Here is a 22,817-nt window from a genome sequence, read left to right on the forward strand (position 1 = left end):
CTTGAGCTCATATATTACTTTTGAATTGATTAAGGTAATTATGCTACTATGGATTAGAAATAACACTCTGTATTGATAGTTTTTTTTGGGTGTCATGCTTCACTGCATTGATAGTGCAATACTGTAGATTTACCTGATTCTCACTTTTTTTGGGTGTCATGCTTCACTGCATTGATAGTGCAATACTGTAGATTTACCTGATTCTCACTGTCTTGATTATTGAATTTTTGCTATTTTTGCCTTTGCCATGCATTCTTACACTTGGAGAGACAAATATTTTGCATGCATGTCTGAAGTTCATACATTCATCTTGAAATAAATACAGCTGGCTTGCAACAGTACTTGGTCACAAACAATTTTCTTGAACCGAGGATCATCCACTCCAAGTGGGATTCAGCCTCATTTAATTGGATAGGCGTAAGCCATAATTAATTGTGCTGTGGACATTTTCTAATGCCAACACTAAAAGATGCATTGCATGTCCATTCGAAATAATTTTGGGAGTTTGTGGTTGACTGTTTAGTTTCCTTCAGGTGACTTTTCCCTTGGCAGACAGATTTGGTCTCATCCTTTGGCAAGAATAATTTGGCAATTTAGCGAGCAATCTGTGGAGAAGATGCAGTTCTTCAATGTTCAAAGAATTATCCGAGGTTTTTAATATGGGTGGATGCTATTTTGCATCTGAGCATGGTTCATTTCTTCATGGGTTTCACTAGATTCAGATTGTTAGAGATGAGTAATGTATTTGCATTGCATTACCAGATGGGCACACAAGCTCAACAATGATTTGAAGATGAAAGCACACATGTTAAAACTGGTTGGATTGCCTTTTGGATCTCATATTGTGTATCTTGCAGAAGTTGCTATGTTGCAAATTCATATATGTCACAAAAATATAGATGGATAAGACTTCTTTTTGGTAGTCTGAAATAGCAGTTTAGATCTCAGGCTCAGATTGCAGGTCAGGTCTCAGGACAGGTAACTGGCCAAGTGGGAGGACAGTTGTCTGGTATGGCACAACAGAATGGGAACAGTTTAGCTTCTCAGGTATCAAATCATGGGAGTATACGAAGGTCGTGGCACACAGATGTGGATATTCCTGGAGTTCGGCGACATATTATAGAAAAGATGTAAGCAATCAAAGTCCCTCATACTTCAGACCAAGAACAGCACTTTCTTTTTTAGTTTTGTGTTTCTCTTGTATGATAGATAATACTATTTTGAATATACTCTGTTATTAATTGTAGTGTGAACTAGTAAGGGGATACAATCATTTTTAATATAATCAGTGGATCACACTTGATGAACAGTCTTCTTATTTACTTTCCTTCTCATCACTGGTTGCAACATTAAGAATGCTTAACTCGATTTCATTTATTTAAGATGAATTTAAATATCATTTTTCTTCAAAGAATGAAGATTACTTTCCTAAGAGCTATTAGATTTCCACAATGCATTAGTGATATTAGCTTGTTTTCTGGGTTCAATTGTGTAAGAATTTTTATCATCATTGCTTCGGATCACACTAAGTGATCCGTCATCATTTATAATATAATTTACTGCCCTAATTTGAAGTACACCGTCTTGAAGTATTTTAACTAATGAAGTAGTTGCAATATTATTGAAAAATGATAAAATCACATGACTCTCCTGTCACTATGACATCAAATGGGATCAAAGCATTTTTTTCCATGGCGTGCATGGTGCTACACTGATATTTTGTTCCAGTTTTCTCCCAGTTTTCTCAACTTCACCCCTTCTTATCTTCAATGTCGTCTGTAGATTATCACACTCAATCCCAATTTAATGGTGAACCCAGGGCCAAATCTGTACCCCTTTCCAGACACAAATCCATGAATTTAAGAGGTATTCATTACCTTGCTATGGGTTCTATTTGCAGTGTGTCTGTAGTTATCTGTTTGCCATCATTATTATTTTGCCTCATTTTTACATTGGTCAGGATTTATCCCTCGTTTCTTCTTTCTTTTCTTTGTATGTTAGAATATATGTTTGCTACCAATCTCACGCAAATCCCTTTTGATATCCTTACTAAAACATATTATGTTCTGTTAATTTGTTTTATTCATATCTGGACTTTTTGGCTTTCAGTTGTATTTGATTCTTCTACCTTGTTGATGCTTTCTATTATGTCTCATAAAGTTTTCTATCTTCCCAGGAAGACTTAATTTTATATAATTTTCTTGGTTAAAGATATTTCATCATTTCTCCACCTAGTATTTTCTTTTGCACTTTGTTGTTCTTTGGTGGTCTTGTAAGTTCTATTGATTATCTTTTATAGTTCCTCCTTTCCAGTTTATACTTGTGACAACACATTATTTTTCTTGCATTGTTTTGTTTTGAATTGTTGAATAGTTCATTCATATTTGCTTATAAAAAGTTCATTTTATTTCTATTGTTTTTATTTTTGATTCTATATTTGTGACCTATTTTGAGAAACTCTTATTTTCCAGAGGTTGCAATTATTTTCCAGAGGTTGCAATGGCTCTGTAGATTATTTAATTTGACTGTTGATGTTTTACTGGGTATTTGAAATACTGATATTAAGTTTGTGTGCCATTTTGTTCCAATGTGTGAAGCATGAAAATATATAGATATCATAATCTGCTAGGAGAGGCAATGAATTTTATTATCTGATTCAAGTGATGGTATTGAACAAACTCTGGTTTAAGATTTCTACTTCAGACATTAGTGTAAGAACCTTCCTGAAAGTGAAATAATATACGGGTCCTTTTGAATTACCATTGGAATGAATGAAGAAGTCCAAAAAAGGCAAAGGCATGCCCAAGGCTACAGTTTTCAATCTAGAAGATAGTCTTTTGATCATTAAAGGAAAGAATGATATGCCTTTAATATAACAGCTTCTTGTGTTTATGTTAATATTTTGTTTGCTTTCTTAGACGATAATCAAATTTATCTTGATTTGTAGAAAATTATTAACATCAAGATATAGTTGTAAAGTGAAGCTGCTTCTGCAAAATTTCGGTGGTTTTTAAGAGTCCAAATGAAGTGATGAGATTCTTGAATTATGCTTATCATGAAATTATTGTGTTTTGGTTTAATTCATGAAAATATATAGATATCATAATCTGCTAGGAGAGGCAATGAATTTTATTATCTGATTCAAGTGATGGTATTGAACAAACTCTGGTTTAAGATTTCTACTTCAGACATTAGTGTAAGAACCTTTCCTGAAAGTGAAATAATATATGGGTCCTTTTGAATTACCATTGGAATGAATGAAGAAGTCCAAAAAAGGCAAAGGCATGCCCAAGGCTACAGTTTTCAATCTAGAAGATAGTCTTTTGATCATTAAAGGAAAGAATGATATGCCTTTAATATAACAGCTTCTTGTGTTTATGTTAATATTTTGTTTGCTTTCTTAGACGATAATCAAATTTATCTTGATTTATAGAAAATTATTAACATCAAGATATAGTTGTAAAGTGCAGCTGCTTCTGCAAAACTTCGGTGGTTTTTAAGAGTCCAAATGAAGTGATGAGATTCTTGAATTATGCTTATCATGAAATTATTGTGTTTTGGTTTAATTCATTCGGTAAAGAATATCACGATTCATACTCTTGGTAATTGCAAATAGTTCTTTAAATTGTTTTGGGGTTTCTGTTTAATTTTCCTCGTCTCTGGTTTTCTCAGTTTGCAAGTTATTCAGTGGCATCCAATTTCTCCAGAGTGGCAACAACGATTGCCCGAATTTGTGAAGCGCCTAGAGGAAGGCCTATTCAAGGATGCTACTTCAAAGGTATTTATGTACATAAATTAGTTGTAATCTATTTTTCAAATCCTTCGCCTAATGGTTTGCTCAGGATTCAAATTGGGTTTACCAATCCTGTAGCAATTTATTTTATTATTTTGTGAATGTCGTTTCTGTAGTGAAAGTAAGATTGAGTACCCGATCATTTTGATATGTACCCATAATTAGTAGTTCAAATTTTATATTTCTTATTTGCAAAAGCAGTTTTGTCGTATTTGAACTAAAATTTCTGATCTTGAGCTGAAGTTTGTCGCACATTGCGTTTGATAAATTACTTGAGTTGAGGGTAATCTTTCCTTTTCTGTGTCAGGAAGAATACATGGATTCAAATAGCTTAGAACGGCGCTTACGAATTATGGCGAAGCGGTTTCAACCACCAAGCAGTCATAACCAGAATCGTAGTCATCACAATCCTTCTTCACTGGGAACAATGATACCAACTCCAGGGTTACAACAAAGTGGAAATGTAAGCTCAATGATTCCTACACCAGGTAATGAAATTTCGACAGCTAATGGTCCTGGCAGTGGTAATGTGGTCCCCAACACCATGGGAAACATGCTTCAAAATAGCAATGATAGGACTAGCATAATGCATACTAACTCATTATTGGCAAATGATGACTGCACAAATAAAATGGTGCCAACTCCTGGCCTTAATGGGAACATTTATTCACACAGTGGTGACAATATCTCTTCTTTGCCAGGACAGTTGAATAATACATTTCATTCCCAGCAAGGAATAAGTAACATATCCACAGGTATGGGAAACCACATGATGCCTACAATGGGCGTGCCAAGATTTGAAAGCCAGATGATTCCAACACCTGGATTAAGTACACCACAATCTGTGCCAATTAATTGTTCATCTTCTGGTGGATTAGGTCACTCTAATGTTGACCCTCTAACTGCTGCTCAACAGCAACAAGAATATAGTGGAGGGCAAAACAGTCAAATGTATCATAACATGAATGGTCAAGTAGTTGGTACAATGGGAATTAACATGCAGTCAAAAAATTAATCTTACAGCTTGTTAAATGGAAGTATGAGTAATGGGATGCAGCTGATGAATGGCAATCAACATATGATAAATGGTACTAATTCACTTTCTAATACTGGAAGCTTTGCGAATGCTTCTAGGTTTGGACATCTTCAAATGCCTTCACAACAGCAACGTAAGTTTATCTCTTTTTCAATCTAATGATTTTTTCTGCTTCTTGCTTCTATATTATTTTTTGAGTTCCAAAACTAACCTAACATAAATATATTTTATTGTGATTCTGAATTTTAAGAGTTGATATACGTGTGTTTTACAAGCAGCACTGTCTCATTCAATTGCTCCCCTGGCAAGTGATAGCTATGCAATGAATGCAGCTGACCTGGCTGGTTCTGGAAACATGTACAATGCTGCAACATCAGGTGGACTTGCAGTTGGAACAAACTTGAATCCAAATTCCTTAGGGTTACATTAAAAAATGATCCCTGTCCCTGGTTTATCGTCTCAGCAACCAAACCTGCATGTTCAGCAGCAGGTTCAACAGAATAAGTCCCAGTCTCTTGAAAACTCACATCAAATTAATTTTCAATCGCAAAGAGGTCCATTATTTCAGCAATACCAGCAGCAGCTGCAACAGCCATACCAGCAGAATGTGCAACATCAATTTCAGCAGTATCAACAGCAACATCATCAAAATGAACAAAATCAAAATCAACAACAACAATCTCTTTTAAAAAATGAAGAGGTACAGTCTATACAGCCAATTCCAAAATTGCCCATGCAAAAACATTCTGGGATTGGTATGGAGCCCCTGTTGGAATAAGTCACTAGTTTGTTGCACCAAATCTGCTATTTTGTTTAACAGTTGACTGCTGCTCCCTATTCTCTAGCCATCAGTTTTGTAGGACTGTAGTTAACTCCACCACATGTATGCACAATTGAATTTGTCTCCAAACACATGGCAAGGTTGTTAAGTGAAGTGTTAGTGCTGTCACATTAGATGATCCACATGTAAGCTCTAAATAGTTGGAAGTCCTCTATTTATAGAGGTTATGTAATTGGTTGTTTGTGTGCAGCTAGATCAATATGAATATTGAAAGTTATATTTTCTTGTGATCTGTTGTCACCATTTTTAGTTGTTTCATAGTTTTAATTTTTAATATGGTATCAGAGCAAGGTTTAGCCAAGATCAGCTAGAGATTTATTTAGAAATTCAGCTAGAAATATTGCTAGAGGGTTTTGTTGAAGGAAAATATATTGCTGGAAATGGTTTGTTTGCAGGGCTGATTTTTTTGGAATGATATTTGGTTGCAGGGCTATTATGCTGCTGGAATATTGCTAGATTTGTTTGAAGGCTGATTTTTTTGCTAACATGGGTTCTTCAAATGAAATTTTGCCTATCTTTGATGGAAGTGGTTTTGCAGATTGGAAGATTGCAGTCAAGAATGCTCTAAGAGAGAAGGCTTTATGGAGGTTAGTAAATAAAGAAATTGGAGAACCTCAACAAACTAATAGAGAAAAGGAGTTGTGGAAATGCAAGTTGGAGCAAGCTAGAGAAGATATGTTGTCAAATGAAAAGAAAGGCTGATCATTGAAGTCAATGTTTGCAATATGAAGATCACAATAGTGATGGTTGTAGCAAGAGGTGTACTATCGGTTGTACACAACACTTCAAATTTTTTTACTATATTGATGAACTATGTATCTGAAAAATATTCTTAGAGAACTAGCGAGCACAGCGGCTGGGTACCCATGTGACTCGCTAGATGGATTATTTTTCATATGGACTCAATATTAGTATGCTAGAGAAAAGTTTAGAGTTGGTTTACCTATCATTGGATCAATGGTTTTGTGAAGTTTGAAAGGTTTGTGGTAATCCAAAACCACTTGTTTAAGTAAATCTATTGAATGGTTTGTGGTAAGCCAAAATCACTTATTTAGGTGAAAAATCTAAAAGTCTTGAAGGGTTTGTGGTAAACAAAAACCACTTATTTGGGTGAAAGATCTTAAAGCATTTTTTTTCCAAAGAATTTGTGGTAAGCTAAAACCACTTAACAAGAAAAATGAATTTTCTATATTGTAAATGGGTACCTCAAAAGGCTTAATGCCAAGACCTATCATGTTTAAATTTCTTATTGTAATTTCTCCCATTGAAAGAGTCTTTAGTGGTAGAAATTAAGGGAGGATGTTGGAATAAGTCACTAGTTTGTTGCACCAAATCTGCTATTCTGTTTAACAGTTGATTGCTGCTCCCTATTCTCTAGCCATCAGTTTTGTAGGACTGTAGTTAACTCCACCACATGTATGCACAATTGAATTTGTCTCCAAACACATGGCAAGAATGTTAAGTGAAGTGTTAGTGCTGTCACATTAGATGATCCACATGTAAGCTCTAGATAGTTGGAAGTCCTCTATTTATAGAGGTTATGTAATTGGTTGTTTGTGTGCAGCCAGATCAATGAAATAATTTTGTTATCTGCTGTCACCATGTTTCTTTATAGTTTTAATTTTCAATAGCCCCATGGTGAAACATTGCAGCATTTTACTTCACAAGCCACGAATGAAAATTTTCAGCCACAAGTCACAGGTCCATCGGCTCAACAATCTCAGTCAAGAGGACTGCAAATGCCCCAAGATCCTTCTAATCTTCGGCTGTTGTGTCCGCCACTCTCTCAGAATCAACACCAGCAGCAGGTACTGTCTCCTCAGACCCAGGAACAACAACAAACCCAGTCACAGAATGATTCAAATAGCTCTCCTTCATTGCTTCAGACTGAGGCTGTCTTGCAAAACTTGCAAGAGCCAGAATCTCAGGAGAAACTTCACCTTGCAGATCAGATTACAGGTTCTACAGAGCAGGGTCCATCTTTAGCTGACCAGCAACATCTGGCCTAAGAAGTTGAACAAAGTATAAGTAATCATGATGAATCTGAAAACAATCAGCTGCCACAACAATTGTCAATTCAAAGTAGAGCTGAAGCACCATTTGGAGCTATGGGGATGCCTGGACAACCTAATAATAATGAAGAGGAGAGGGAGGAGGATAACTCTGATTCCAAGAGAGAAAAAGGGAAGGAGGAGGTTGAAAAAAGTGTTAACTTGGCCAACAATTCTGTTGACAATGCCCAGTTGTCGGCTGATAATACCTAGGTTTTGGCTGGTAATGCTGCTACCATGGAGACTACCCATGTTTCGGCCATCTTCACCCTTCAACCCATTATCTTTTGTGAAGACAGTAATAAAGTGGACACCTCCCCCATTACTATTTCCTCTCCGGTCAAGGAGAAATCTAAGGTTTTTACTAACCTAAGGGTTTTGCAGGACAACAAACTAGGTATCTCTCTATCTTACTCAACCTACATTATGGATATCATGGCATATACAATTCTAACTAATATGGCGCTCAAGTTAAGTGAAATGCTCAGCTAGTGACTCAGCTAGTTGGAATTTATTTTTCTATTATCAAATCTACTTTTTATTTCCATCGACACCTCTGTTGATTTTATTTCCTCTTGAATAATTGTGTTCTCGGTGTTCTTGTTTGTTTTACTATTAGCATCTTTGCAACTAGGAGCTCTTTGTTCATAGTCTTTCTAAGATTAGCCATCTAACCATTAGTTATAACTATATAATAATAATTCATTATATAATAACCATTTATTCTTTCAACTTATTGCATGTACACACTCTCAAACTCTACTTTCAATTGTTGTAACCTCACAAATTAGGCTTACATTTAGAATGTGCGATCTAAGGTTTATGATTACTATTTTGAAAAGTTTCTTATATAGTCGTCTTGGTATTCTTGACTCTCTTTGTACATGCAATCCTTGTTCATATTTATAATTGTTTAAATGTAATATAAACATAAATAGTTATTCTTACATGTTTTATCATTATCTATGTGAGTGATCTAGTTTAGTGCATTTTCATAACTTATTTCTACATTTCCTATTATTCTAGTTAATAAAGTAATGATAGAAAATAACTAACATAGCATTTTGAAAATAATATTTTATTTAAGAAACACCTTACAATTATAAATTAATCATGTACCCAAAGGAATCTTAACAAAATTCTAAAACAAATTTTAAAGTAATTCTAAAATAGGTTCAAAACAAATGTTCACATCTAAAATAATAAAACTGTAAAGACAATCAACCTAATTTCAATTCATTGATCATACATGTACGAGGACCAATTGTATTTCTCCTATGTGACTATTGTTTCAAACACATGGGTTGATGATTGTAAATCATTTATGTTATAAACTTCTTTATAATTTTTTTCTTGATGAAGCATCGAGACTTCTTGAAAGATCACCCATCTCAATACTACTCCAGCCTGAGCATGCTTAACTACATAATTTCCTCCATGGTTAAACTCAAAGCTTGCAACCTCATTTACAAAACCTTCACCATGTGTTGTGTCTTATGAACCATTCATTATAAAGCCCCTTAAGCTCATTAATTGATAGGTAGGAGATACTTTACACAAGAAGTGAAATTGTGATATTGCTATAGGATTTAATTGTGTGATTTTGAGTCAAACTCATTGACCCATGTTCATGAGTAGTTATTCAACATGAATCAAACTTTTTTCTTTTATTTCAACCATGATTTATTATATATAACTTTCTACTGAATATGAAATTACTCAAAAGCATTAGAATTTATTATTTGTAGGCACAATAAAAAAGATCTAAACCCTCCTAAACCAAACTAAGAAAATATCTCTGCACACTACTTAACACTAAACACAAACTCATATGTTCTTTTACTAATTGCTATATTTATAGGAGTTGATCACATGAACCATAGATGGAAAACTCGTCGAGTACTCGGTGAGTTTTAAAAACTTGTTGAGTTTCCTAGCTCGGCGAGTTTTTCACCAGTTAACTCACCGATTTAAAAATTCGGCAGTCTGGTAGTAAAAACTCGCCGAGTAATCGTGAAAAACTCGACGAGTTTTTCATAAAAAACTCGCGATTTACTGGTGAGATTTTCGCCTGCGGCTTGTGATGGATTAAAGTAGCAGTGAATGTGTTTTTTCTCATTCTTTGTTGTATTTGCATTGTTTAGAGCCTTGAGGACTGAAGAGAAGAAGGTTTGGAGGCATTCTTGGCTGATTGCAAGTGATTCAAGGCGGATTTGAGTGGATTGTAGAGGATTCTAACCGATTTTAGAAGACAAATTTCTTTCCAAGTATGTTCATCTTATCATCGTTTGAAAACTTATTATAGTTTTATAACAAATGTTCTTTTGTTGTTGTTGTTGTTTGTAAATGTTTTCAAATCATTTAAAATCATTTTGAATCATTTGAAACCCTAGCTTGTAAGGATATGGTTGAAGTTTGTTGTTTGCTAAGGATATGGTTGAAGTTTGAAGTTTGAAGTTTGAAACTTTGAATCATTTGAAACCCTAGCTTTTAAGTTCTAACTTTGTTTATTCATTTTTCTATATATTTATGTGTAGGGCAGCGGTCAACCATTAAAAAAATGACAAACCCGCAAGAAGAGTGGCCACAAACACCATGCCCATCTGGATATATAGACACTCAGCTTAAAAATGCAAGAGATAAGGCATGGCGGTATGCCTATGAAGCTCCAAATCCAAATGATATTGGGAAGGTGATATGCATTCACTGTGAGAGAATTATTTCTGGAGGCATAAACCGCCTCAAATACTACCTTGTAGGCATAAAGAAATATGACTCAAATCCTTGTCTCAAGGTAACTGATGAAGAAAATAGATTCATCCATGCCTTGCTTGCAGCTGCTGAAGAGAAAAAATTGAATAGGGAGAGGACAAAATTAGCTATGAGGGCAACCATAGCTGAATCAGAAGGAGCTCCTTTTGATATGCAAGAGGAAGAAGAAGCACTTGAGAACATACCAGGATCTCTTCGTGGCCCACGGATCCACAAACAAAATTTCTCTTTTACCGGTTCCACTTCTTCTACATCTCCTACTTCTTCATCATCACCATCCGGATCCCCATCAGGGATAGGTGGTTATTTTGTGCCTAGGAACACACTTGGAGCAGAGCCATCATTAGAGGGCACTGCATGGTTTAAGGAGGTGTATGAGCAAATTGATATTGCAGCAGCTGATTTTTGATTTTTCAACAATATCTCAATGAATGCTGCTGATAGTACCTATTGGGTCAATATGGTGAATGCAATGACAATATCAGACAAAGGGTACAAGCCGCCTAATCGTAAGGATATGAGTGGAAGGTTAGTATTTTACTATTTAGTAATTATAAATAATTGTGATTCACTTTAGTTCATTGTTATATTTTAAATCTTAATTGTTATAACTTATTTCCTAATTTTTTACTAACACTTACACTTTATTTAATATTACACCTAAATTTTGTAGGTTGCTTGACAAAGCGGTTGGTAGGGCAACATTGTTGATAGAAGACTAAAAGAAAGAGTGGAAGAAGTATGGCTGCACCATTTTATCTGATGGGTGGATAGATGGAAGAAGTAGAACCATTATTAACTTCTTGATTGCTTGCAAAGATGATGTGGTGTTTTGGAAATCTGTCGATGCCTCCAACAAAGTGAAAAATGCAGCCACATTGGCTTTAATGTTGGAGAATGTTGTCATGGAGGTGGGAATAGAGAATGTGGTGCAAATAATCACAGATAATGCAACAACATATGTGGCAGCAGGGAGATTTATTTTTTTATATTTGAATCAATATGAATCATGAATGTAATGCTATGGATAATGGTATTATTCAATTTAGATTTGATGTAATTCGTAAATACTAAATATGGAAAGTTTGTTACTGATTATTGATTTTTTGCTAATCTTTTAGATAGAATCCTCCAAGAGAGGTATCCCACACTTTTTTGGTCACCTTGTGCAGCACATGTCATTGACCTTCTTTTGGAGGACATAGGAAAATTTGATTGGGCGAGTCCAGTTGTGGAAAATGCTAGGCGAGTCACGAAATATATCTATAATCACTCATAGGTTCTCAGTTTGATGAGAAAAGCCACTAAAGGCAAAGATTTGATGAGACCTGCTATGACAAGGTTTGCAACGGTCTTCTTGACGTTGCAAAGTATTCTTGACCACATATTGGCTTTGACGAAAATGTTTGTGTGCGCTGATTGGGTTGCTTCACCTTACTCAAAGAAGCCTGAAGGAGAGGCTGTGGCATGAATAGTCTTTGATGATAGCTTTTTTGCAAAGGCTAAGGAGATTGTGGAGGTAACTTCATTATATTTTTAGTTTATTCAAGTTTCATTATCAATTCATAACTTACTATGTTTTAGATTAAGGTAAAAGCAGGTTTTGAAGGGGCCCCGAAACCCATTACATCAAAGAGAAAGATAAACCATTAAGCACAACCAGGTTTTAAAAGGACCTGAAACTAGCGAAACAACTAAACCAGGTTTTGCAGGGACCTGAAACCGGCAGATATGACTAGTAAAATTAACCAAAAATTTTGGAATCTGAAAGGACAAACAGACTGGAGCAAAGCAGCCAGGAAGGCTATCCAAACCAGATACCAGAAAACCAAAGACAAGACCATAACACCAACCCAGAAGAACCAGTCAGCATAAGGGAACAAAAGATTATCCTTTTAAAATGAGGTTACCCTTACACGACCGAAGGGTCATATCTAAAGGGGGAGCATAAGGCTTAGCCTTCTTCCCTTTAACCGCAATCCAACCGTCCTCAAACTTCGCTGCCTCGGTCACCCAATCTTTAGAGGACAAAGACCCATGGAACCCAGGGAACGTAGAGGCCTTCATAACTTACTATGTTATTAACTAATTTGTATTTTTCAAATTTCAAATGAAGATGTCTCTGCCCCTGGTTCTAGTCTTGCGCACATGTGATGGGCAGCAATCCCCAATGGGAGGTCTTTATGAGGCCATGTATAGGGCGAAAGAGGCTGTTAGAAGTTACTATCATGAGGATAGCCTCAGATTTGACCCCATTTGAGAAATAATTGATAGGAGGTGGAACAATATGCTCCATCAACCTATTCATGTAGCAGGCTACTTCCTCAATCCCAAATTCAGGTACTATGATAATTGATTGTCCTTGAAGTTGGGATTTTAATAAGTCTTTATTTTACTTTACTTTTTAAAGTTGTGTAGTAAGACTTGATATCATTTTCTATTTGTTTTAGGGCTGATGATTCCTACTCAGATCCTAATGGAGAGGTCATGGAAGGTCTCTCTAAATGCATTGAGAGAATGATATCAAGTGAAGAGGACAGAGACCTTATTGTGATCGAACAACAAATCAATGTGGAATCAAGCGGTCCTTTGTTCTCTTCTATGCTAGCAAAGAGAGCAAGATCTACTCAAGCACCAGGTAAAGCGTCAAACTTTAAAAATTTTGCTAATTGATAAGTTGTGCTTTTGATTTTTTTTTTTATTGCTTTATAACTTTTTAAATTTTGTTTTGCAGATGCTTGGTGGGCAAGTTGGGGTGGCAATATCCCCAATTTAAAGAAATTTGCTCTCAGAGTCCTATCCCAACCTTGTAGCTAATCCTATTGTGAGCGCAATTGGATTATTTGAGTCCATCCATACAAAGAAAAGAATCAGAATGACTCAAAAACGGCTTAATGACCTTGTTTATGTGCACTATAATCTTAAGTTGTGCATAAAAAAGACATAGCTCTTAGAACTACTTGGTTCGCTTGATCTAGATGAGATAAATCCTTATTCTGATTGGATAGCACAGGAGCCAAGTCCATTGTTTTCACCAGATGAGATCGCTGATTTGGAGAGGCAGGCCATGGAGGGGGAGGCTAACACTAATTTTCAATTCACTATGGATGACATTGAGGATGAGGATGAGGATGATGATGATTTAGGCGAGGATCAAACATTACCATTAGGAGGAGATGCATCCTCTTCTAGGACGCCGAGCTAGTCAGTAGGGATGTCGAGCGAGGGGGCACAGCCACAGAGTTCACAGTCACGCAACTTACGCCCTATCTCAGTGCGGGGCACTTCTTTTAGGACTAGACCACCTCGCTTTCTTGCTAGTGCAAGTGGAAAGAGGAAGATGTGATTGACATTGTCACATTGTATTGATGTATTTAGACTTTTAGTATTTACTTCTAGTTTGACAGATTGAAACTATTTAGTAATTTTCTATTTTGCTTCCTACCATGAGCATTCTGCATGAGAATGCAATTTTGTACGCATTATGCATTTATATATATCTAAACTTCGTTTCTTTCTTTTGTATTCTCTTTAATTAACTTATTAGATGCATCTTCTCATTAAATTTTGCAAAATAAATGTATTTTTAATTAAATTTCAGCAATTTTTTAGGTTCCTGAGTTTTTCTTGAGTCTTTTTTTTAAATTGCCGAGTTTTTCCTGATTAAACTTTTGGGGGGCTTGGCAAGTTTTTGCATTTGGCGAGTTTTCCAACTATGACATGAACTACAAATAGGAAAAACAAGTTACAAATGACATATTAGTTACATTATTCACCTATAGACTAGTAGTGAAAGCATGTAGCTAGATGGTTAGATGTTGAATTCTAAAACAAATATGGTTATTAGTTTTTTTTTATAGATATTTGGAGTCGATTGTTGTGTGTGTTTTAGTATCTATGTTTCTAATCACACTTCATGGTTATTAGTTATTTTTTATAGATCTTTGAATTCAATTTTGTGTGCTTTTTAGTATTGACGTTTTAGGTCATAATGTGTGATCCATCATAACTTACTATTATGAATCTCTTGCTTTACTTTGTCCTAATAGTAGATTATGGAATGTGATTCTAAATATTGATATAAATAAATACACATACAATTGAATCTAAAGATCTATGAAAATAATTATGATGAATTGTGAAAATTTGAAATCTCTAGAAATTAGTAGTGTTCAAATAAAACATGTATGATAATGACATAAAATCACAAATACCTCTCCCATGCTATTGCACCAATTCACGCAACTCAGATTTAGCAGCATCAAATACAGAGGAAACTTTCTACTAGTAGAAAGTGATAAAAGAAAACAGGCTACAGAAGTCAATATGGATTATAATTGTAAGGTCCTTAAATAAAACTTGTAATGCTCTTCCTCTAAGCACAATAAAACAAAAGGAAGCATCTTTATCTTTTGGAATAGCACTTCAGCTGTTGTAGATAATTTTGTGTATCCTTAAGTTTCTAAACATACGGTGGTTTGACGTTTTTTAGTAAGTTTATGTACAAGTTAATAGTTTATAATTATAATTCTGACTTTTGTGCACTAATAGTTATGTACGCGAAATTGACAACTATTTTTACAAATTAATCCTTGATAATAAGGATTCTAGTAATTGTAGGGTAAAATAAATGTTTATAAGAATAAAAAATTGATCATTTCAAGATGCTGACCAAAAACATAATCTTTATTGCAAGCTATTTAATTTTTAATTTTTTTAACAGTGCATCGAATACTATTTTATTTTTAATTTTTTTCAGTGGTCCATCCAATATCTGCCTATGTACTTTAATTAGTATAGATATCTTAGATAAATCTATGTAAAGAAGTGCTGATAGATACATATTATAAACATTATTAAAATTTAGTTTAATACATCTAAAAATATATGTTTTTCCATTTTTTTTTGTGTTTTCACTTTTTAAATTTTTTTATATTTTGATTCTTTTTTGCATTTTAGTTTTTAATTTTTTAAATATGATTATTTGTATCTTTTATGTAATATTTATTAAATTATTTTTTAAAATTATACAATATTTATAATAAAGATTAAGATTTTGACATGTAGATGGTTGTCAAATTTAACCTAAAAAGTAAATGTTAACATTAACACACTCTTGGCCTAGTGGTGGAGAACTTGGTACTCTTGAAAGAGAGGTCACAAGTTCAAATCCCACTGGGGGTAGGGTATGTACGCTTTGTTTGTAGCGCCAAGTGCCTCTCGAAAAAGAGTACGAGGTAGTCCCATATCATTGTCACTATATGTAAACCGAAAAACTATGGCATAGTGTCGTGGACTATAAAACCACCTTACCTTACCTTCTTACTCACACCTTCCCACTCTATCCATGCTGTCATTGTAGAATGCCTATCGACAGTAATAATTGTCTTAATAATTGTCTATTATAAATACCAAAGAAGAAAATAATCAATTATTGACCTGCTAAATCATTTTTAACTGAACTTAAAACATAAACATAAGAATTTCGTCAGCATAGGAGGTCAACGTAAAGTACGGTGGACAAACGGCTATGGGGATTGGAGTATGGCTTTAATATTGTTGTTATATCTGTAAACTGAATATTATCAGATGTTGGTATGGGATGGGCAGGGAATGAGGAAGTGATGCAGTTCTTGTTCTTATGCTGGAGCTTCCATGATGAACATGAAATTCCTAGCTGTAAAGCAGAGTAGAGTGTATGAGAGAGTGTACCTGTACAAGAAACACGGAGCGAGGTGGGATTTTCATATAATGTCCCAACTTGAAGTCTGACAAGAATGAAACCGCTTGACTCATACTCATGTACCCATATACCTTGAAGCACACATTTGCAATGGGCTTTCCAGGAAGAATGTATCCCATTATGTACTCTGTTATTATGTTCAGCCTGGTGTCTGCACAACACTAACTTGAATTGGGATCATCCATGAATTGAATTAGCACGCTTTATCATTTCTCATCAATATGTTTCAGTTTTACCTGATTAGTGGTGGCAGTCATAACACTGATGGGCAAAGTGAAAAGGGACGCTAAAGCACAAGCCAGGATTAAACCCCACCATGGAAGCTGCACCTGTTCCTTGTAAAACTCACACAGTGCAAATGAAACAGCCAAAGTAGCAACAAGGAGAGTATAAAACCACCATGGTGGAATGTCTTCATATTTGCGCATCAATTTTGTATGGATATCAGATGGATTGCTTCTAGAATCTGTAGCCCTTTGTCACATTTCCCTGAACAGAGGATATTAAAATAGAACAAAACATTGCTGTGTCAAAAATCAAAGCAAAATACTGGGTACCACTACCCTTCAAATACAACCACTAAATTACTCACTTTATTCAAAACCTACCTTCCATGGAAGAGAGAAACATGGGTAATTGTGGAAGCTATGGTTGCAAAGCCAAATCCATGGAAGCTGAGAGCAAAAAACAGGCTCATATGTATCTGACCATTTTTCTCATAGGCTGCGTGATCCAGCTCAAATCGATCGTTCACAATCGCTGTGATGTTGTAGCTCTGTCCTTGAGCATCGAATAAATATGAGCTGAAAATGGGGAAGTTCTTAGCATTGTACATATTAGTCCCCCAATAAGCCAGAGGCACAGCAAAGTATACCACCAGAACATAGCCCACCAACACATTTGCAATAGCAAAGAATGGGGAAACCAGAGGGCTTAAGAGGAAAGCTGCTATTGTACTCCAATCCAAAGCAAAGGCGCCGAGATTCCTGATCCAATTTGATGTGCTGTCACTGAATGAGGCTATATCCAACACACCCATGATATGCTCGACAGGGTTGAAAATAAATACCCAGGAAAACCATGATAACAAAAGCTGCAAGTCATTGCAATAAAGAAGAACTTCCCCCGAGACATGCCCTTTCCATCGTCCTTCTCGTGCAGTGCCCTGCAAACCCCAATTCAAGCAATGTGTAAACCCTCATATGCAACAAACATGAAATTTCAGCTGAACAGCGCAAGACCCAGTGATAAACGGGACATAAACAGAGAAAGTGATTATTTAACTGGTTGGTAAGTGAATGTGATAACTAGGTCTCGATAGTAATTACCCCCAAATTGAGTAATAATTCATTGTCATTGTGCAACAAAACAGAACATGGTGAAGCATGTATATATACCTGAAGAGAGAGACCTGAACGAGAGTGGAAGGCCAACACATATGAGCAGGCTCCACAACATACTTCCTCAGAAATCCAGCCCATCCATATCCCAAAACCTGAATTACCTCAAGGATTATTAAAAAACCCTAAGGCAGAAAACATGAAAGAATTCTGAAATTTATAGTAGAATTACTTGTGTGGTTATTATGATGAGCCAACTGGCCACAAAGGAGATGTTTCTATGGTAAAAAGGCCTTAATGATATCAACAATCCCCACAGTGTAGGCAGGTCCCCAGCCAAAGGCATATCCAGCGTTTGCAAAGATTGTAATGAGAACATGCTCCTTCATATTGAAAGGCTCAGGATTCAAGGAGAAGCTGCCCAAAAGAGGCAATCTGTATTTTGTAGTGGGCAGAATAGAAGCCATGAAACGCCCAATTGGAAGAGCTGCTATCTGGACTGAAATCTGAATAATAACAAGAGGCTCTGTTCTGTAGTCGAAGAACTGATTCAGAAAAGAGAGAGTAATGCAGGAAAACAGCCCCAAAAACCACATTCGAAAGGTCCAAGCTGGAATAGAAGGATCATCATGTGTGCTCACTGTGAAGGAACTTGTCTAAATGCATAATAGTTGTGGAGTTTTCATGGAATGGATAAATATAGGGTTAAAGTGAAGCGGAAAAGAAATAATATTTTGAATAATAGTTGAAGTTAGCATTGTGAATGCATTGCAATATTAAGCATTTACACCAATATTTTGTTCAACATGTGAAATATGGTACAAACAATTAGGAAACAGATATAGAAAATAGGAATTGAATTTTCTCATTGAAGATAATTCATTTATTGATTGATATCTTAGTAAACAGATATAGAAAATAGGAATTGAATTTTCTCATTGAAGATAATTCATTTATTGATTGATATCTTAGTACCACTACACACAAATATTAGTGAACAAATAAGATGTCTTCAAAGACTTATTAAAGAAATTGTTTATGCACCTATTAAAAATTGAACTATTACATATTTGTGCTTTCATATAAATTAAACTATATTAAATATTCAAACAAAATAATTATAAAATATAGTTAAATAATTTTAAACAAAAGAAAATAATTCTATAATATAAATTTTAATTGTACTTGTAGTTTGATTTTTAAATCTATCAAAATAATCAATAAATTTTAACATATGTTTGAAATGAAAATTACTAATAAACAATTCTTTTAATATTATTATATTTATAAATCTAAGAAGTTATAATCTATAGAAAAATTAACCAAATTACCTATTTTGAAATAAAATCAACTTTGCCTTAACTGAATATATATTTTATAATTGATAAGATTAAAAAACTTTTAACTCTATAAATTCATATGACTTCTTGTTCATAAACTATCTTAAATAATAAATGTATTTAAAAAAAGAAATATAAAACATTTAACTCTATATTTGATTACAATATCTATATTTGAACTTGGTGAAAAATAGATAGTGATAATTAATATTGATTAGACATTAATTTGTGAGGTGGAAGATAAAAATGAATTTAAAAAAAGAAGTTAATCCACTTGTGTGGAAAAGATAAACTTGTAATTAATGCATTGATAGAGTTATTATAAATCAATGTATTTGCAAAGTGTTTGAAAATTCTATATTTATATGTAATGAAAATTAATTTTACTTCTTACTATTTTTACTCCAAACCAATCACAATAAAGATGATTAACCTTTTTCATATTTTAAAATCATAGATAAAGGTATGAACATTAGACATTTGTATACAAGCAAAAAAATATTTGACTACTATTGGTTGGATAAAAAAATTATTTACATCTAATGGATGCGTTAGTATCCTACCTACAGTAGGAACTAATAAGGGGTAACCAAGTGTTCTCAAAATACAATCTTTTGATTATAGTAATCTAATGGGAGTTCATACAATTGCGATCAAATAGTTTGACAAATACAATTATAGTATCATTGTTAAAATCACAAAACTTAGGAGTACAAAACATTTTCAATGGATACAAATAAATTGTTGTAAATATTAGTGGTGAAAGAGCTCTACAAATCGTATTCCCATTTTTTGAATTGATTTCATTATGGTCAATATTGTTGTGGAGGAACTAGCTCCTCTTGATCTAGATCATGAGTTGTCTATATGTTTGGATATGATGCTTGTGTTTGGTGGGTCCCTGATGCATGTGGCATTGCTATTGTTGCACCTCATTTGGAAGCTTGTGTTGATGGTGGGATTGTTGACCTAAGACCGACCCCCACTCCCACCATGCATGGTGGTTTTGTAGAGAATGTACCTGTGATGGACTTAGCAACCTAGACCAACACCATTCCAAAGGATGGTTGCAACATGTTTGTGTATGAGAAGAATGTTTTGATGACCTAGGCTAGCACTTGGAAAATTGTTCTCGTGGGTCACCACACTCTTGTGTTGAAGCTCCCACAACCCTAAGTCTCTTAAGGTGAGGACAGTTTGAAAATTTGTCTCCTAGACAACATTGCCTCCTCCCTCCACTTATGCTTGGTTAGAAGATATTTTGTGTTTAAACCGACGATTGACATGGTAAGCAGGTGACTTAACTATGAAGCTAAAAGGAAGTGTTGGCATCTCTGCCATGTTAGGATGACTTTTCCTTTTCAAACTTATAGCTAGGGAATCATCTCCGATTTTGGAGCTATTGAATCATAGCTTAGCTCTCTCTAAATGAAAGTTGAGATTTGATCCTAGAGCTAAACTCCATTGGTTGACCCTTGTCTAGGTCAAATTACATGGCCTCCTACTGGATTTTTGGGATGAAAGAGTTTTTAGGTGGATAGGTAGTTTCTTTGGCCACTTTTTCTTTTTTGCTAACAATGTCACACAATAGAAGTCCAGATTAGTTTATGCCAAGTTCTATGTGAATGTGGCAATGAATAGGCACACCCCTAACTTTATTTTACTCAAGTCTAAATAGAGTAAGTGAACACAAGCTACTATTAATGAGAGTACCTCCCTATATCCCCAACATTGTGCTAAGCATGGGCACATTTTTTTGATTGTAAGGCCCCCAAAAGGATCCTAAGTTGAATAAGAAGGTGTCTACCTCAGGTATAATGGGGGAAATCCATTTATCAACCCCTCCTAGTGGGTGTGTTATTATTGGCCCAGATGCTAGTATGAGTCAATCCTCTTAGGAGACGGAGAATCTGCATGGGTTGGTGGACAAGGAATGACCCTTTTAGATGACATTCTCATTTTAATGAAGGGACTAGAGCCTAAGGAAAACTTCATCTGCCAAATGAGAGGCAACTTGGGTGTGGATTTGCAAGAAGGGGATATTTCATAGAGAATGGAATGCAATGGAGAATTGAATGGACATGGTGGATTGACACTAAAGAATATTTTGTCTACCTCAGCTCCTAGTATGAAGAAGAATGGTGAGGCAATTTTGTTTTCTATCACAATGATGGAGACCAAGAATATGGGTATTATTCGGGAGGGAAAGATGGGATGACATGTGATGCAGGATATCCTTGGGTTGTTGGCAATGTTGCATCCCTGAAAAGACATTTGCTAGTTTCCTAGTTTTGAGTAATATGTCTGACAGATTGATTTGGCAAACACATGTTTCTCCTTTCTAGATATTCGAGATTGGCTTCTTATTATGGAGCTATCATGGATCATTATCCTATGTGTGCAAAATTCAATGTAATAATTGGTTGGAGTTATGCTTCATCTTCTTGAGTGTTGATTTCCTATGTGGTTCTTCATATGGTGCTTGGAATTTGTTTCAATGAGGTCCTGTATTTAAGAGTTAGCTTATGCACTCTTGGATCTAGATGGTTGGATAACATGGGGACCTACATCTAAGGTCGTCGAATATATGATAATGTATTATGTATTTGGTCATTAATTCATTGAGGATCAGTCCTATATTATATAACAAGTTTTCTATTATTAGAGATGGTGAACTCTAAGCTAACTTGCATGTCCTAATGACTATATATGTAATGTAATTGAGTCTTGTAAAGAAGGATGAGTAGAACAAGAGGATAGCCCGAGAGATAGGATTTTAGTGTGTAATCTGGAATATATTGGTCATAATCAAGCAGGCCTTACAACCTGGCATGTATGTGGTTAATTTGATGTAATTCATGATTTTTTGTTAATAAAAGAGTTATTTCCAATTGTATCCTGTTTTACTACTATTGTGTTGTATTTATTGGGGGTTTGATCATCTCCTTTGGGTATACATTGGCCTTGTACTACATCAACATGGGATGCTCTATCCTGAACAAAAATATTTCTTCTACATTGGCTTTGTCGCTCATGACTACTATTATAGATTTTGCAGTGGAGGTTATTGAGTCTATCATTATTTCTCTAGATTGTAGGTCTTTGTTTCTCCTATGAAACCAATAAGGGGGAATGAAAAATGTCAAAAATGAAGATGAGAGGAAGCAAGAAGGCCGATGTGGGAACTGAAACTAAGCCCAAGGACCATGTGAAAGGGCTCTAACAAAGGAAATAGCTAGAGAAGTTGCTAGTGGGTGACAACTGACTCTGGAGACTTCTAAAAATAGTGAAAAATGGTGTTCCTTTTCTAGAACTTGAGGGGCTTAAACATCCCACAAAAGCAATATGCTTTAATGTAAAACTTTATTGACCTTAAGCTAGACCTATTACTAATTCAAGAAGTCAAAATGAAATCTTAGAATTTGGCTAAGCTAGTGGATTGACTTTGGTAAGGGGTTGCTTTCTTTCATAGTGAGGTTGATGCTCCTTCAAGAGGTATGGTGACCCCGTGGAACCTAATTAAGTTCGATGGTGACGCTATTTCTTTCTCTCATAACTTCTTGGTTGTTATGTTTAAAATAAATAACTATTCTTTGTATATATTTAATTTTTTTACACCTAATACTACAAATGGTTGGGCTCCCATCTAGGGGGAATTTCTGCTATCATGGATGATAATGATGATGCTTCCTATGTATATGATTTTTGGTGACTTCAAGACTCCTCTAGACTCCCATGAGAAGGTGGGAAGATTGATAGACTACAATCCATGATAGGAAAGGCCACTATTTGATTTGATTTAGGTTGGATAGAGTTCTATTATCTTCTAGATTGGACCTTGGTTACAACTCTATCCTCAAAACCCTACTTCACATTGTTTTTGTCATTCACCGATGCCCCT

General features: G+C 35.0%; 2 pseudogenes across 2 annotated transcripts in view; one reads left to right on the top strand and one right to left on the bottom strand.

The window, feature by feature from the left end:
- The window catches only part of LOC149568103 (oligopeptide transporter 4-like), a 115,479-nt pseudogene that overhangs the window by 85,466 nt on the left and 7,196 nt on the right, over positions 1 to 22,817 (bottom strand). Inside the window, exons 3-7 of the transcript XR_016361417.1 lie at positions 17,809 to 18,232; positions 17,634 to 17,731; positions 16,845 to 17,401; positions 16,473 to 16,725; positions 16,206 to 16,387 (exon numbers count right to left, since the gene is read on the bottom strand). The product of XR_016361417.1 is annotated as an oligopeptide transporter 4-like (transcript). The remainder of the gene's footprint in view (positions 1 to 16,205; positions 16,388 to 16,472; positions 16,726 to 16,844; positions 17,402 to 17,633; positions 17,732 to 17,808; positions 18,233 to 22,817) is intronic.
- Positions 740 to 11,591, top strand: LOC149568105 (uncharacterized; annotated as a pseudogene). The gene is made up of 9 exons (XR_016363032.1): positions 740 to 817; positions 934 to 1,130; positions 3,673 to 3,778; positions 4,101 to 4,962; positions 5,108 to 5,607; positions 7,302 to 8,118; positions 9,866 to 9,988; positions 10,259 to 11,021; positions 11,167 to 11,591. The product of XR_016363032.1 is annotated as an uncharacterized LOC149568105 (transcript).

This window comes from Cupressus sempervirens, chromosome 3 (assembly GCF_028749045.1).
Source record: "Cupressus sempervirens isolate cs-2001-9-10 chromosome 3, ASM2874904v1, whole genome shotgun sequence".
In the NCBI taxonomy this organism is placed as follows: Eukaryota; Viridiplantae; Streptophyta; class Pinopsida; order Cupressales; family Cupressaceae; genus Cupressus; species Cupressus sempervirens.